The sequence below is a fragment of the Mustela lutreola genome, chromosome 1, assembly GCF_030435805.1.
Source record: "Mustela lutreola isolate mMusLut2 chromosome 1, mMusLut2.pri, whole genome shotgun sequence".
In the NCBI taxonomy this organism is placed as follows: Eukaryota; Metazoa; Chordata; class Mammalia; order Carnivora; family Mustelidae; genus Mustela; species Mustela lutreola.
Genome location: NC_081290.1, coordinates 237,317,877 through 237,336,047, shown reverse-complemented (window position 1 = coordinate 237,336,047; position 18,171 = coordinate 237,317,877).

Below are 18,171 nucleotides of genomic sequence, written 5' to 3'. Positions count from 1 at the left end.
AGATCAGCTAGATAGCTTATCTAAAGATTGCAAACACCTGAAAATCCATCGGCAGATCAAAGAGAAGAAGAACAGCAATTCTGGAAACAGAAAAACAACCACTTTCTGAAAGGTAGGACCGGCGGAGAAGTGAATCCAAAGCGACGGGAAGATAGACCCCGGGGGGAGGGGCCGGCTCCCGGCAAGCGGCGGAGCAACGGAGCACAAAATCAGGACTTTTAAAAATCTGTTCCGCTGAGGGACATCGCTCCAGAGGCTAAACCGGAGCGAAGCCCACGCGGGGTCAGCGTGGCCTCAGGTCCCGCAGGGTCACAGAAGGATCGGGGGTGTCTGAGTGTCGCAGAGCTTGCGGGTGTTAGAACGGGAAAGCCGGTTACAGAGACAGAGCCGACAGTAAGCTAACAGCTCGGTGTAACCTTGAACCGGTCACAGGCTCGGTGAGCTCGGAGCATGGCCAGAGGTCAGGCAAACGGGAGTAACTGGGCACTGTTCTCTGGGGGCGCACTGGGGAGTGGGGCCCTGGGCTCTCAGCTCCTCCGGGCCGGAGACCAGGAGGCTGCCATTTGTATTCCCATCCTCCAGAACTCTACGGAAAGCGCTCAGGGAACAAAAGCTCCTGAAAGCAAACCCGAGCGGATTACTCACCCTGGCCCCTGCTAAGGGCGGTCCAATTCCGCCTGGGGCAAAGACACATGAGAATCATTACAACAGGCCCCTCCCCCAGAAGATCAACAAGAAATCCAGCCAAGACCAAGTTCACCTACCTAGGAGTGCGGTTTCAATACCAAGGAGAGCAGCAGAATTCCAGAGGAGGAGAAAGCAAAGCACGGAACTCATGGCTTTTTCCCTGTGATTTTTTTTTAGTCTTGCAGGAAATTTAATTTTTTTCTTTTTCATTTTTTGTTTTTTTTCTCACCTTCTGGTAAAATTTTTTTTAACTTTTACCTTTTTCTTTTTTAACGTTTTTTAACCAGTTTATCTAATATATATATTTTTTCTTTTTTATATTTTTCTTATTTGTTTTCTTTTTTTTTAAATCCTTTTCTTTTTTTTTTTTTTTCATTTTTTATTTCTTCCTCTTTGAACTTCTTTTTTATCCCCTTTCTCCCCCCCTCACGATTTGGGATCTCTTCTAATTTGGTTAAAGCATATTTTCTTGGGGTTGTTGCCACCCTTTTAGTATTTTACTTGCTCCTTCATATACTCTTATCTGGACAAAATGACAAGAAGGAAAAATTCAACACAAAAAAAAGAACAAGAGGCAGTACCGAAGGCTAGGGACCTAATCAATACAGACATTGGTAATATGTCAGATCTAGAGTTCAGATTGACAATTCTCAAGGTTCTAGCCGGGCTCAAAAAAGGCATGGAAGATATTAGAGAAACCCTCTCGAGAGATATAAAAGCCCTTTCTAGAGAAATAAAAGAACTAAAATCTAACCAAGTTGAATTCAAAAAAGCTATTAATGAGGTGCAATCAAAAATGGAGGCCCTCACTGCTAGGATAAATGAGGCAGAAGAAAGAATTAGTGATATAGAAGACCAAATGACAGAGAATAAAGAAGCTGAGCAAAAGAGGGACAAACAGCTACTGGACCAAGGGGAGAATTCGAGAGATAAGTGACACCATGAGACAAAACAACATTAGAATAATTGGGATTCCAGAAGAAGAAGAAAGAGAGAGGGGAGCAGAAGGTATACTGGAGACAATTACTGGGGAGAATTTCCCCAATATGGCAAAGGGAACAAGCATCAAAATTCAGGAGGTTCAGAGAACGCCCCTCAAAATCAATAAGAATAGGCCCACACCCCGTCACCTAATAGTAAAATTTACAAGTCTCAGTGACAAAGAGAAAATCCTGGAAGCAGCCCGGGAAAAGAAGTCTCTAACATACAATGGTAAAAACATTAGATTGGTAGCTGACTTATCCACAGAGACCTGGCAGGCCAGAAAGAGCTGGCATGATATTTTCAGAGCACTAAATGAGAAAAACATGCAGCCAAGAATACTATATCCAGCTAGGCTATCATTGAAAATAGAAGGAGAGATTAAAAGCTTCCAGGACAAACAAAAACAAAGAATTTGCAAACACCAAACCAGCTCTACAGGAAATACTGAAAGGGGTCCTCTAAGCAAAGAGAGAGCCTACAAGTGGTAGATCAGAAAGGAACAGAGACCATATACAGTAACAGTCACCTTACAGGCAATACAATGGCACTAAATTCATATCTCTCAATAGTTACCCTGAATGTTAATGGGCTAAATGCCCCTGTCAAAAGACACAGGGTATCAGAATGGATAAAAAAACAAAACCCATCTATATGTTGCCTCCAATAAACTCATTTTAAGCCCAAAGACACCTCCAGATTTAAAGTGAGGGGGTGGAAAAGAATTTACCATGCTAATGGACATCAGAAGAAAGCAGGAGTGGCAATCCTTATATCAGATCAATTAGATTTAAGCCAAAGACTATAATAAGAGATGAGGAAGGACACTATATCATACTCAAAGGGTCTGTCCAACAAGAAGATCTAACAATTTTAAATATCTATGCCCCCAACGTGGGAGCAGCCAACTATATAAACCGATTAATAACAAAATCAAAGAAACACATCAACAATAATACAATAATAGTAGGGGACGTTAACACTCCCCTCACTGAAATGGACAGATCATCCAAGCAAAAAATCAGCAAGGAAATAAAGGCCTTAAACGACACACTGGACCAGATGGACATCACAGATATATTCAGAACATTTCATCCCAAAGCAACAGAATACACATTCTTCTCTAGTGCACATGGAACATTCTCCAAAATAGATCACATCCTCAGTCCTAAATCAGGACTCAACCGGTATCAAAAGATTGGGATCATTCCCTGCATATTTTCAGACCACAATGCTCTGAAGCTAGAACTCAACCACAAGAGGAAGTTTGGAAAGAACCCAAATACATGGAGACTAAACAGCATCCTTCTAAAGAATGAATGGGTCAACCGGGAAATTAAAGAAGAATTGAAAAAAATCATGGAAACAAATGATAATGAAAATACAACGGTACAAAATCTGTAGGACACAACAAAGGCAGTCCTGAGAGGAAAATATATAGCTGTTCAAGCCTTTCTCAAGAATCAAGAAAGGTCTCAGGTACACAACCTAATCCTACACCTAAAGGAGCTGGAGAAAGAACAAGAAAGAAACCCTAAGCCCAGCAGGAGAAGAGAAATCATAAAGATCAGAGCAGAAATCAATGAAATAGAAACCAAAAAGACAATAGAGCAAATCAACAAAACTAGGAGCTGGTTCTTCGAAAGAATTAATAAAATTGATAAACCCCTGGCCCGACTTATCAAAAAGAAAAGAGAAAGGACCCAAATAAATAAAATCATGAACGAAAGAGGAGAGATCACAACTAACACCAAAGAAATACAAACTATTATAAGAACATACTATGAGCAACTCTACGCCAATAAATTTGACAATCTGGAAGAAATGGATACATTCCTAGAAACATATAAACTACCACAACTGAACCAGGAAGAAATAGAAAGCCTGAACAGACCCATAACCAGTAAGAAGATTGAAACAGTCATTAAAAATCTCCAAACAAACAAAAGCCCAGGGCCAGACGGCTTCCCGAGGGAATTCTACCAAACATTTAAAGAAGAACTAATTCCTATTCTCCTGAAACTGTTCCAAAAAATAGAAATGGAAGGAAAACTTCCAAACTCCTTTCATGAGGACAGCATCACCTTGATCCCAAAACCAGACAAGGATCCCATCAAAAAAGAGAGCTATAGACCAATATCCTTGATGAACAAAGATGCGAAAATACTCAACAAAATACTAGCCAATAGGATTCAACAGTACATTAAAAGGATTATTCACCACGACCAAGTGGGATTTATTCCAGGGCTGCAAGGTTGGTTCAACATCCTCAAATCAGTCAATGTGATACAACACATCAATAAAAGAAAGAACAAGAACCTTATGATACTCTCAATAGATGCTGAAAAACCATTTGACAAAGTACAGCATCCCTTCCTGATCAAAACTCTTCAAAGTGTAGGGATAGAGGGCACATACCTCAATATCATCAAAGCCACCTATGAAAAACCCACCACAAATATCATTCTCAATGGAGAAAAACTGAAAGCTTTTCCGCTAAGGTCAGGAACACGGCAGGGATGTCCATTATCACCACTGCTATTCAACATAGTACTAGAGGTCCTAGCCTCAGCAATCAGACAACAAAAGGAAATTAAAGGCATCCAAATCAGCAAAGAAGAAGTCAAATTATCACTCTTTGCAGATGATATGATACTATATGTGGAAAACCCAAAAGACTCCACTCCAAAACTGCTAGAACTTATACAGGAATTCAGTAAAGTGTCAGGATATAAAATCAATGCACAGAAATCAGTTGCATTTCTCTACACCAACAGCAAGACAGAAGAAAGAGAAATTAAGGAGTCAATCCCATTTACAATTGCACCCAAAACCATAAGATACCTAGGAATAAACCTAACCAAAGAGACACAGAATCTATACTCAGAAAACTATAAAGTACTCATGAAAGAAATTGTGGAAGACACAAATAAATGGAAAAATGTTCCATGCTCCTGGATTGGAAGAATAAATATTGTGAAAATGTCTATGCTACCTAAAGCAATCTACACATTTAATGCAATTCCTATCAAAGTGCCATCCATCTTTTTCAAAGAAATGGAACAAATAATTCTAAAACTTATATGGAACCAGAAAAGACATCGAATAGCCAAAAGGATATTGAAAAAGAAAGCCAACGTTGGTGGCATCACAATTCTGGACTTCAAGCTCTATTACAAAGCTGTCATCATCAAGACAGCATGGTACTGTCACAAAAACAGACACATAGATCAATGGAACAGAATAGAGAGCCCAGAAATAGACCCTCAACTCTACAGTCAGCTAATCTTCAACAAAGCAGGAAAGAATGTCCAATGGAAAAAACACAGCCTCTTCAATAAATGGTGCTGGGAAAATTGGACAGCCACATGCAGAAAAATGAAATTGGACAGTTTCCTTACACCACACACAAAAATAGACTCAAAATGGATGAAGGACCTCAATGTGCGAAAGGAATCCTTCAAAATCCTTGAGGAGAACACAGGCAGCAACCTCTTCGACCTCATCCGCAGCAACATCTTCCTAGGAACAACACCAAAGGCAAGGGAAGCAAGGGCAAAAATGAACTATTGGGATTTCATCAAGATCAAAAGCTTTTGCACAGCAAAGGAAACAGTTAACAAAATCAAAAGACAACTGACATAATGGGAGAAGATATTTGCAAACGACATATCAGATAAAGGACTAGTGTCCAGAATCTATAAAGAACTTAGCAAACTCAACACCCAAAGAACAAATAATCCAATCAAGAAATGGGCAGAGGACATGAACAGACATTTCTGCAAAGAAGACATTCAGATGGCCAACAGACACATGAAAAAGTGCTCCATATCACTCGGCATCAAGGAAATACAAATCAAAACCACAATGAGATATCACCTCACACCAGTCAGAATGGCTAAAATCAACAAGTCAGGAAATGACAGATGCTGGTGAGGATGCGGAGAAAGGGGAACACTCCTACACTGTTGGTGGGAATGCAAGCTGGTGCAGCCACTCTGGAAAACAGATGGAGGTTCCTCAAAATGTTGAAAATAGAACTGCCCTATGACCCAGCAATTGCACTATTGGGTATTTACCCTAAAGATACAAACGTAGTGATCCAAAGGGGCACGTGCACCCGAATGTTTATAGCAGCAGTGTCCACAATAGCCAAACTATGGAAAGAACTTAGATGTCCATCAACAGATGAATGGATCAAGAAGATGTGGTATATATACACAATGGAATACTATGCAGCCATCAAAAAAAAATGAAATCTTGCCATTTGCGACAACATGGATGAAACTAGAGCATATCATGCTTAGCGAAATAAGTCAAGCAGAGAAAGACAACTATCATCTGATCTCCCTGATATGAGGAAGTGGAGATGCAGCATGGGGGCTTAAGTGGGTAGGAGAAGAATAAATGAAACAAGATGGGATGGGGAGGGAGACAAACCATAAGTGACTCTTAATCTCACAAAACAAACTGAGGGTTGCTGGGGGGAGGGGGTTTGGGAGAAGGGGGTGGTATTATGGACATTGCGGAGGGTATGTGCTTTGGTGAGTGCTGTGAAGTGTGTAAACCTGGTGATTCACAGACCTGTACCCCTGGGGATAAAAATATATGTTTATAAACAATAAAATATTTTAAAAAAAAGAAATGCAAGATATTTCTATACATTGATTTTGTATCCTGAAACTCTACTTAATTCATGTATCAGCTGTAGGAATTTTTTGGTGGAGTCTTTTGGGTTTTCTAAAGAGAGTATCAGATTGTCTGAAAATACTGAAAGTTTCACTTCTTCCCTGTCGATTTGGATGTCTTTATTTCTTCATGTTGTCTTATTGCTGAGGCTAAGACCTCCAGTACTTGTGTAAAACAGTAGTTTATTTCTGCTCTAATCTTTATTATGTCCCTACTTCTGCTGGCTTGAGGCCTTATTTCTTGTTCTTTTTCTAGCTCCTTTGCATGTAAGGTTAGGTTGTATGAGATTTTTGTTGGTTCTTGGGGTAGGTCTCTATTGCTATATACTTCCTTCTTTGGACCACTTTTGCTATATCCCAAGACAGTTGTGTTTCCATTTTCATTTGTTTCCATGGGTTTTTTTTTTTTAATTCTTCTTTGGTTTCCTGGCTGACCCATTCATTCTCTAGTAGCATGTTATTTAATATCCATGTATTTATGGTCTTTCTAAATTTTCTTGTGTGTTTGACTTCAAGTTTCATAGATTTGTGGTCATAAATTATGCATGGTATGATCCCTTTTTGTAGCTGTCGGGGCCTGACTTGTGACGTAGTATATGATCTGTTGTGGAGAATTTCCCATCCGCACTTGAAAAGATTGTGTATTTTGCTGCATTAGGATGAAGTGTTCTGAATATATTTTTTAAGTACATCTGGTCCTGGGTGGCATTCAAAACCTTTTTTCCTTATTGGAAATAATCTGTCCAGTGTTGTAAGTAGAATGTTAAGTTTTCATACTTTTATTGTATTATTATCAATGAGTTCATTTATGTTGATTATTAATCATTTTATATATTTTGGCGTGCACATGTTGGAGGCATAAATGTTTAAAATTGTTAGATCTTCTTGTTGGATAGTCCCCTTTATTATGATATAGTACTCTTCTTCATCTCATGTTACAGCCTTTGTTTAAAAATCTAATTTGTCTGATATAAGTATAACTACCCCAGCTTTCTTTTGATTTCCATTTGCAAGATAAATGTTTCTTTATTGCCTTACATTCAGTCTGCAGGTGTCCTTAGGTATAAAAAGTCTCTTGTAGGCAGCATACGGATGGGTCTTGTGTTTTGGAGTTTGTTTGTTTGTTTGTTTGTTTGTTTTTCATCCATTCTGACATCCCATATTTTTGATTGGAGAGTTTAGTCCACTTACATTCAGAATAATTATTGATAAATATGTCCTTATTGCCATTGTATTACTTGGAGGGTCATTGTTTCTGGAGATTTTCTCCACTTTTCTGTTGTCTTTGTCACTTTTGGTCTTTCTTTCCCAATAGGAGTCCCTTTAATATTTCTCGCTGGGCTGGTTTTGTGGTCACAAACTCCATCAGTTTTTGTTTTATCTCTCCTTCTATTTTTTTTTCCTTTGCATTTCAGTGCCTTTTTTTTCTTTTCAGCATAACAGTATTCACTGTTTTTGAACCACACCTAGTGCTCCATGCAATCCATGCCCTCTCCAATACCCACCACCCGGTACCCCAACCTCCCACCCCCACCCCTTCAAAACCCTCAGATTGTTTTTCAGAGTCCGTAGTCTCTCATGGTTCACCTCCCCTTCCAATTTCCCTCAACTCCCTTCTCCTCTCCATCTCCCCTTTCCTCCATGCTATTTGTTATGCTCCACAAATAAGTGAAACAATATGATAATTGACTCTCTCTGCTTGACTTATTTCACTCAGCATAATCTCTTCCAGTCCCATCCATGTTGCTACAAAAGTTGGGTATTCGTCCTTTCTGATGGAGGCATAATACTCCATAGTGTATATGGACCACATCTTCCTTATCCATTCGTCCGTTCTCTTCTTAATGATAGATTTACTGGATAGAGCATTCATGGTTACAGGTTTTCCCCACTCAGCATGTTGCCTATATCATGTCACCCTCTTTTGGCTTGCCAAGTTCCTCTGAAGAGATCTACAATTAGCTTTACAGTTTTTCCCTTGTAAATAAAGGACTTCTTTTGTTCTGATGCTTTTAGAGTTTTTTTCTTTATACTATAGTTTGCACATTTAATGACAATATTCAGTTTGTGTTGGCCTGCTTTTGTTGATTCTGATGGATGTTCTCTGTGTCTCCTGGATGTGGATGTTTCCTTCCCCAGGTTAGGAAAGTTTTCAGCTATGTTGCATGTGAGCACAGGAGTGTGGAATTGGGAGAAAAGCAGGCTAAAGAGCCAGTGTCAAGGTTAAGAACCCTCAGCAGGTATCTCTGCACCTATGCTGAAGGGCAGAGAAAGGAAATGGTGCTCATCACCACCGCTCCTGGCTCTTTTTCCCCTGGAAAGGCATTTCTGCAAATGCCACCTCTCACAGATGCACTGGAAGAAGAGCCAACAGTCTCTCCCCATGCACCTTGGACGATCCTCAGATCATGCCATCTGCCCTAGAGTTGCCTGCCTGACTTCTCTCCAGGAGTTGGGCAGGATCCTCAGGTCTCTATCCCAGCCAAGCATACAAACATGTAGAACTCCAGTCTGTGAGCCCCACTGGTTGCAAAAACAAAAATCAGCCCTTCTCATTTTCCCAACCAATGTCTTTAGAGATGCGTTCTCCTTCTGCATATCCATTTGCTCTCCTCTCTCTCTTACCTCTCCCTGCAATCAGGGCTCCCTATCTCCTCAACACCCACAATGCATCTCTCCCCCAAATCTTACACAACACAAACACACACATACACACACACACAGATATCTGCGTGTGTATATATACACTTTAGTTGAGATACACTTTAGTAGAGATATGTGTGTGTGTGTGTGTGTGTGTGTGTGTGTGTGTGTATAGTTGCTGTAAACTTGCCTCTCAGAACTGCTTTTGTTATATCCCACTGTTTGGGTTTTTTTTTTCTTTTTCTTTTTTTAAGAAAAACAGCCAAAAAAAAAAAAAAAAAAAAACCTAAAGTGTAAAGAGTTCTTCATTAATGTAGGCCCTTCTGCTACCAAGAGAGCCAAAGTCTAGGCTAGAGGTGAATCACTGTTGCAGGATTTCTTTTCCTTAACAGCCTGTGGTTCTTTGTCATGCCACTTTGAGGAATGAAGAGGAAGACCAGACTAAGATTGCTAGGCAGTAAAGCAAAGTTTATTGAACAATAATACAATGCTCCTGAAAAAGGGGACCTGAGAGGAGGCTGATTTGGAGATTTGGGGTTTAGATCTAGGGGATTTGGTGGGCTTGTAGGTGGGCTGTTTAAACCTGATTAACCCTCCATGAGCCTATCATCCAATCAGATTTCTGTCATCTACCTGTCACATAGGAAAGGGTGGAGGGCTCCTTCCAGGGTCGTGTAAAATCCTTTTAAGGGTGGTTTCCTCTTAGAATGCTTGTTGTGGGGGCTGGGGTGCTGGCATTTGTCCCTGCCTGCCTTTCTTCCAAATATCCTTCATTATCATCACCCTACTAGACTCAAGAAAGGAACCTAATCTGCCTTCTCTCTAGTCTCTCTGGAGCAACTGGAGGATGAAAGCTTGACTTCAAGGAGACAGATAGATGAAGAAGAAGGTGGAAAATGGGATAAACAAAGAGGTATAACAAGCACAGAAACTAAAATAGAAAAAAACTGGTGGAAATAGTCATAGTGATGTAGTTTTTGAACGCAGGTGGGATCCAGAGCAGATGCCCAAGAAAGAATTCTTGAGGTATCTTTGGTGCAGAAAGGTGATTTTATTAAAGTAGGGGGACAGGACCTGTGGGCAGAAAGATGGGCTGTACCAAGGTTATGAGGGGCGACTGGTTATATACTCCGGAGTTGTGGAAGGTAAGGAAAAAGGGAGGTGTCCAAAAGGACTGTCATATGCTAAAGAGGACCTAATAAGATATTGGAGGCCTTGCCATAGTCAGGTTAAGGTTGTTTTTCCCTCTAGCAAGGCATTAACATTAATATAGCTGGGAGTTTCCTTCTGGAAGTTGGGTTATTCAGAAGAATGCTTTCTTCTGGTAAATCACTAAGATATTTATAAACTGAAGGGGACTCACTTCCTAAAGAACTGTGATCTCTATACATTAACCAATCTGGTTTTTCTTCCCTTAGCTTCCCTTAGCAGTTAGGAGTGCCCCAAGAATGTCACATAGATCCTACCCTGGAGGGAGTGGGGGATTGTGGGGTGTCAGCTTGTGCTTTGCCCTCAGCTTGCCTTTTGCTTCCTCATCCATAGATGAGGAAGATAAGATATGATATGCTAAGATATGCTAAGAACACAAATATGAATCTGGCTGTGTCACTGTTCTGATAAACAGCCTCCCATCTGGGAGAAAGGCATTATATTATCTAAACAAATAAATAACTTGGTAATTTGTATTATCAACTAAAAATAAATCCATGCAGGTTTAAAAATAAATACTTTGTTTAAAAGTATTATTGCAATAAGAAGGAGACGTGTAATAAGGAAACAGTCTAACCATAGAGGTACAAGTGCAATCATCTCAAAGGTCAGGCAGAAAGGAATTTTCTTGTATGGGGATCTGTCAGCAAGGCTAGAAAAAACAGGGTGTAGAAGGAGTGGGATAATCAGGTAATGTTTTCCCCTGAGATTTTCTGATTCCTAGGAGGGATCATCAAAGAGGAGTTATGTATTGGGTCAAGATAAGGTAGATCAAAGTTCAGGACAGTGGAGAAAAAAGAGAAGCTTAACTAATGTTTATTAGTTTGCCACTGTGTTTAGACTGATCAGTGGGGATGAAGAGGAAAGTTACCCAGAGCAGGCCCAGGCCAGGAGGCCCCAGAAGATGGCAAGTTACTAACCATAAGCTAGAGATAACCAGAAGCCCTACTGGGAGCAAGAGATAACCAGCAGCTTCTGCTTCTGTAAACAGGCTTCCCACTACAGGCCCCCTGCACTACTGTTCCTACCCAAAGCAACCCTAGTTCAAATCCACCTACCAGCAGTCAGCATAGCCCTTGGAACCTAACTGCCAGCAGTCCCCTATAGAAGCCCTATAACCTCGTTGCCTGAGGCCCAGAGTGTCGAGAACAAGCTCATCTGGGTCCACTGGAATAAAATAAATCCAAGTTCTGCTACATGTCCAAGTGTCACTTGGTCTCTCGCAGGTCTGATTATTTTTCCACAACATTTTGTGGCCCCAGAGAGATTCCAACTGCTTTGGCTGCACTGGAGCAGGAAGGAACTCCGGATCCAACTGGGGCAACATGCCACACAGAGTCCTCCTTCACCTCAGAGTTCCAACCCTCTGGGAGGTCTTGCCCCGCTTGGACTCCAAGGAGAAGTGGACCAACTCACCTGTCAGCTCACCAGGACTTGGTAAGCCTCCTGGGAATATAATTTGTAGTCAGGTCCCACTGCCTGGAGCAGAAGGGAAGCTTGATCACCTTCCAGGAATTTCAGAAAGGAACTGCACAGATCAGGGACATGGGGCATCAAGGAGGACCTATAATAACTTCTGTGTAAACACGTGAGCAAGTGAACGTTCTGTTTGTGTTTGTGGCTCCACGGTCTTGAGACTATGGAGTCTAAGTGGCCCCCAACCTGTTTCTGTAGTGACCTCATAGAGTCTAGGGTGAGCCCTTTGGGTAGCCAGTTGAGGGCTTATATGGACTCGCTGTGGCTAAGAGGCAGCCATGTCTCCTCTGGGAGAGTGGACAGGCAGGCATCTGATTGGTCTCTCTTTGGAGGCGCACCCACCTTTTGCCTTTGTGCCACCAAGGCAGGGAGGAAGCACAGGGGTGAGTCAGAGAACCCCTGTTCATCATGGGTGGAAGCTCTTCAAAACCTACAGTCTTAGATATATGCCCAAAAATGTTAAAAAAGGATCTCAGGAGACTACGGGATCAAAATGTCTCCTGGAAAATTACACACATTTTGTGAACTGGAATGGGTCACCTTTTGGGTCAACTGGCCCTCTGAGGGTGCCTGAAGACCTGCCCACTGCCCAGGTCATTTATAAAATTATGGTTGGGACTCCCAGACACTCTGACCAATTTCCATATATTGGTTCTTGGCTTCAGATAGCCCAAACTCTGCCCTCGTGGGTCCAATTCTATGCTAATAGGAAGGACCAAAGTAAAATATTTGTAACCCAAGTAAAAGAGCCTGAAGACTATAAGAAAGCAAAGCCTGCCTATGAGGGAGACCCTGCCTGGGCACATTAGGGGCAGCAATGGGGATGAGTTGGGACAAGGATGAGCCCATTAGGAAGTGCAGGGATCACAGTCCTCCTCTGACTCAGGGAACTGAAATAAGCAGCAAAAGACAGTGTTCCTGCTTCTTCCAAGAGGAATGTGAAGAGAGACACCAGATTTGGCAGCTCTGAGAGCCCACAGGAAACTTGATCCAGACAGAAACAAAATGTAAAATAACAGGAACTCTCATCCTTAAGTTTAAGAAAGAGGAGAGGAGACTAAGAATTCTGAGTGTCTCTGATAAGCCAGGCATTATTACATTGAGAATGTTAAACATATACTTTCATGAATTTCCCCAAAACACCATGTATGCTTGTAGAGTGTAACTTTGTAAATGTAACTTTGGCCATCTAGTAAGTAGTTGTGCATTTAAAAGAAAATGATAATCTGAAGTAGTAATTCAAACACAGAGAGGAAAAGTGTGGGTTCTGGAATCCTGCAATGTGTTTCAAAATTTTGTTTCAACCACTTCCTACTGATGAGACTTGAATAACTTTTCTAAATATTTTGTGCCTTGGTTCCTCATCTCCAAAGTATAGATAGTGGTTACACAACACAGTTGTAAGATTTGAATTAGATTATCTTTATTACTTGCCTAGACAAACATCTAAAGTTTAGTAACTCCCCAGAAAATGTTTCATATTATTCTACAATGATTTTCAAATTTATGCTATTCTAAAATGTCATTCTGCTTCCTGTATTTGAGTGTGACAATTATAATACCCATTAAAATATACTTTTGATGTTTCTATTAAGATTAGTTGATCTTTTTTTTAAATTTATTTTCAGCATAACAGTATTCATTGTTTTTGCAACACACACAGTGCTCCATGCAATCCATGCCCTCTCCAATACCCACCACCTGGTTCCCCCAACCTCCCATGCCCGCACCCTTTCAAAACCGTCAAATTGTTTTTCAGAGTCCATGGTCTCTCATGGTTAACCTCCCCTTCCAATTTCCCTCAACTCCCTTCTCCTCTCCATCTCCCCATGTCCTCCATGTTATTTGTTATGCTCCACAAATAAGAGAAACCATATGATAATTGACTCCCTCTGCTTGACTTATTTCACTCTGCATAATCTCTTCCAGTCCCGTCCATGTTGCTACTAAAGTTGCGTATTCATCCTTTCTGATGGAGGCATAATACTCCATAGTGTATATGGACCACATATTCCTTATCCATTTGTCTCTTGAAGGGCATCTTGGTTCTTTCCACAGTTTGGTAACCATGGCCATTGCTGCTATAAACATTGGGGTACAGATGACCCTTCTTCTCATACATCTGTATCGTTGGGGTAAATACTGAGTAGTGCAATTGCAGGGTCATAGGGAAGCTCTCTTTTAAAGTTCTTAAGGAATCTCCACACTGTTCTCCAAAGTGGCTGCACCAACTTGCATTCCCACCAACAGTGTAAGAGGGTTCCCCTTTCTCCACATCCCCTCCAACACACGCTGTTTTCTGTCTTGCTAATTTTAGCCATTCTAACTGGTGTAAGGTGATATCTCAATGTGGTTTTAATTGGAATCTCCCTGAGGGCTAGTGATGATGAACATTTTTTCATGTGTCTGATAGCCATTTGTAGGTATTCATTGGAGAAGTGTCTTCATATCTTCTGCCCATTTTTTTGGTTTGGTACGATTATCTGTTTTGTGTGTGTTGAGTTTGAGAAGTTCTTTATAGATCCTGGATATCAACCTTTTGTCTGTACTGTCATATGCAAATATCTTCTCCCATTCCGTGGGTTGCCTGTTTTGTTGACTGTTTCCTTTGCTGTGCAGAAGCTTTTGATTTTGATGAAGTCACAAAAGTTTATTTTCACTTTTGTTTTTTTTGTTTTTTTTTGCCTTTGGACACATATCTTGAAAGAAGTTGCTGTGGCTGTTATCGAAGAAATTACTGTCTATGTTCTCCTCTAGGATTCTGATGGATTCCTGTCTCACATTGAAGTCTTTTATCCATTTTGAGTTTATCTTTGTGTACTGTATAAGAGAATGGTCGAGTTTCATTCTTCTACATATAGCTGCCCAGTTTTGCCAGCACTATTTATTGAAGCCAGTCTTTTTTCCACTGTATATTTTTCCTGTTTTGTCGAAGATTATTTGACCATAGAGTTGAGGATCCATATCAGGGCTCTCTACTCTGTTCCATTGGTCTATGTGTCGCTTTCTATGCCAGTACCATGCTATCTTGGTGATCACAGCTTTGTAGTAAAGCTTGAAATCAGGTAACGTGATGCCCCCAGTTTTATTTTTGTTTTTCAAATTTTCCTTAGTGATTCAGGGTCTCTTCTGATTCCATACAAATTTTTGGATTTTTTGCTCCAGCTCTTTGAAGAATACCAGTGGAATTTTTATCAGAATGGCATTAAAAGTGTAGATTGCTCTAGGCAGTATAGACATTTTAACAATGTTTATTCTTCCGATCCAAGAGCATGGAATGGTCTTTCATCTTTTTGTGTCTTTTTCAATTTCTTTCATGAGTATTCTGTAGTTCCTCGAGTACAGATCCTTTACCTCTTTGGTTAGGTTGATTCCTAGGTATCTTATGGTTCTTGGTGCTATAGTAAATGGAATTGAATCTCTAATTTCCTTTTCTGTATTTTCTTTTTTTTTTATTAAATTTATTTATTTTCAGAAAAACAGTATTCATTATTTTTTCACCACACCCAGTGCTGCATGCAATCTGTGCCCTCTATAATACCCACCACCTGGTACCCCAACCTCCCAAACCCCCGCCACTTCAAACCCCTCAGATTGTTTTTCAGAGTCCATAGTCTCTCATGATTCACCTCCCCTTCCAATTTACCCCAACTCCCTTCTCCTCTCTAATACTCCTTGTCCTCTATATTTGTTATGCTCCACAAATAAGTGAAACCATATGATAGTTGACTCTCTCTGGTTGACTTATTTCACTCAGCATAATCTCTTCCAGGCCCGTCCATGTTGCTACAAAAGTTGGGTATTCATCCTTTCTGATGGAAACATAATACTCCATAGTGTATTTTCATTGTGTTAGTGTATAAGAAAGCCACTGATTTCTGTACATTGACTTTGTATCCTGCCATGTTGCTGAATTGCTGTATGAGTTCTAGTAGTTTGGGGGTGGAGTCTTTCCATATAAGGAATCATGTCATCTGCGAATAGAGAGAGTTTGACTTCTTCATTGCCAATTTGGATACCTTTAATTTCTCTTTGCTGTCTGATTGCTGTTGCTAGGACTTCTAATACTATGTTGAACAAGAGTGGTGAAAGTAGGCATCCTTGTCTTGTTCCTGATCTCAACGGGAAGGCTGCAAGCTTATTGCCAGAAGATATTTGCTGTGAGTCTTTCATAGATAGATTTGATGAGGTTCAGGAATGTTCCCTCTATCCCTATACTTTGAAGTGTTTTAATCAGGAACAGATGCTGGATTTTATCAAATACTTTTTCTGCATCAATTGAGAGGACCATGTGGTTCTTCTCTCTTCTCATATTAATTTGTTGTATCACATTGATTGATTTACGAATGTTGAACCATCCTTGTAGCCCAGGGATGAATCCCACCTGATCATGGTGGATAATCTTTTTAATGTGCTGTTGGATCCTGTTGGATAGGATCTTGTTGAGAATCTTAGCATCCATATTCATCAGTGAAATTCTCCCTTTTGATAGGGTCTTTGCCTGGTTTGAGATCAAGGTAATGCTGGCTTCATAGAAAGAGTCTGGAAATTCTCCTTCTGTTTCTATTTTTTGAAACAGCTTCAGGAGAATAGGTGTTATTTCTTCTTTGAAAGTTTGGTAAAATTCCCCAGTGAATCCATCAGATCCTGGGCTCTTGTTCTTGGTGGGGGGGGGGGGGTAGTTGATCACTGCCTCAATCTCGTTACTAGATATCAGTCTATTCAGGTTGTCAAGTTCTTCCTGGTTCAATTTGGGGAGTTTATAGTTTTCCAGGAATGCATCCATTTCATCTAGGTTGCTTAGCTTATTGGCATACAACTGTTGATAATAACTTCTGGTGATTGTTTCTACTTCCTTGGTGTTCATTGTGACCTCTCCCTTTTCATTCATAAATTCATAAAAATGAATTTGGGCTTTCTCTCTCTTCTTTTGGATTAGTGTAGCCAATGATTTATTGATCTTTTTGATTCTTTCAAAAAACCAGCTTCTAGTTTCATTGATACATTCTACTGTATCTCTGGTTTTTACCTCATTGATCTCAGCTCTAATCCTGATGATTTCCCTTCTTATGTGTGGAGTTGGTTTGATTTGTTGTTGATTCTCCAGTTCTTTAAGGTGTAGAGACAGCTGGTGTATTCTGGATTTTTCAACTTTTTTGAGGGAGGCTTGGATGGCTATGTATTTCCCCCTTAGGACGCCTTTGCTGTATCCCATAGGTTTTGGACCGACGTGTCTTCATTCTCATTGGTTTCCATGAATTGTTTCAGTTCTTCTTTGATCTCCTGGTTGATCCAAGCATTCTTAAGCAAGGTGGTCTTTAGCTTCCAGGTGCTTGAATTCCTTCGGAACTTTTCCTTGTGATTGAGCTCCAGTTTCAAAGCATTTTGATCTGAGAATGTGCAGGGAATAATCTCAGTGTTTTGGAATCTGTTGAGTCCTGATTTGTGACCTAGTATGTGGTCTTTTTTGGAGAAAGTTCCATGTGCACTTGAGAAGAATGAGTATTCTGTTGTTTTAGGGTGGAATGTTCTGTATATATCTATGAGGTCCATCTGGTCCAATGGGTCATTTAATGCTCTTGCTTCTTTATTGATTATCTGCTTCGATGATCTATTTCTGAGAGAGGCGTTTTAAGGTCTCCTACTATTAATGTATTCATATCAGTATGACTCTTTATCTTGATTAACATTTTTATTATGTAATTGGCTGCTCCCATATTGGGAGCATAGATATTTACAATTGTTAGATCATCTTGGTGGATAGTCCCTTCGAGAATTATGTGGTGTCCTTCTGTATCTCTTTATCTTTAGTTTAAAATCCAATCTGTCTGATACGAGAATTGCTACCCCAGCCTTCTTTGAGGCCCATTGGGATGAATGATGCTTCTCCATCCCTTCACTTTCAGTCTCAGTGTATCTTTAGGTTAAAATGGGTCTTGTAGACAACATATGGATGGGTCCAGTTGTTTTATCCAATCTGCAACCCTCTGCCATTTTATGGGTGCATTTAGGCCATTCACATTGAGAGTGATTATTGATAGATACGTTTTTATTGATATCGTGTTACCTTTGAAGTGTTTCTTTCTGTAGATTGTCTCTATATTTCTGTTCAATGCTATTCTTAGGATTTTTCCTCTTTTATAGAACCCCCTTAATATTTCCTGCAGTGTCGGCTTGGTGGTTGCATAGTCTTTTAAGCCTTGCCGATCTTGGAAACTCTTCATCTCTCCATCCATTTTGAATGTCAGTCTTGCTCGATAAAGTATTCTTGGCTGCATGTTCTTCTCATTTAGTTCCCTGAATATATCTTGACAGCCCTTTCTGGCTTTCCAGGACTCTGTGGACAGGTCTGACGTTATTCTGATGGTCTTTCCTCTGTAAGCAAGGAAACTCTTTGTCCTAGTGGTGTTCAAGAAATTATATCTACAATTATAATTCCTCAACTTGACTATCAGGTGCCTTGATGTTTTTCTGGAATCTATAATCT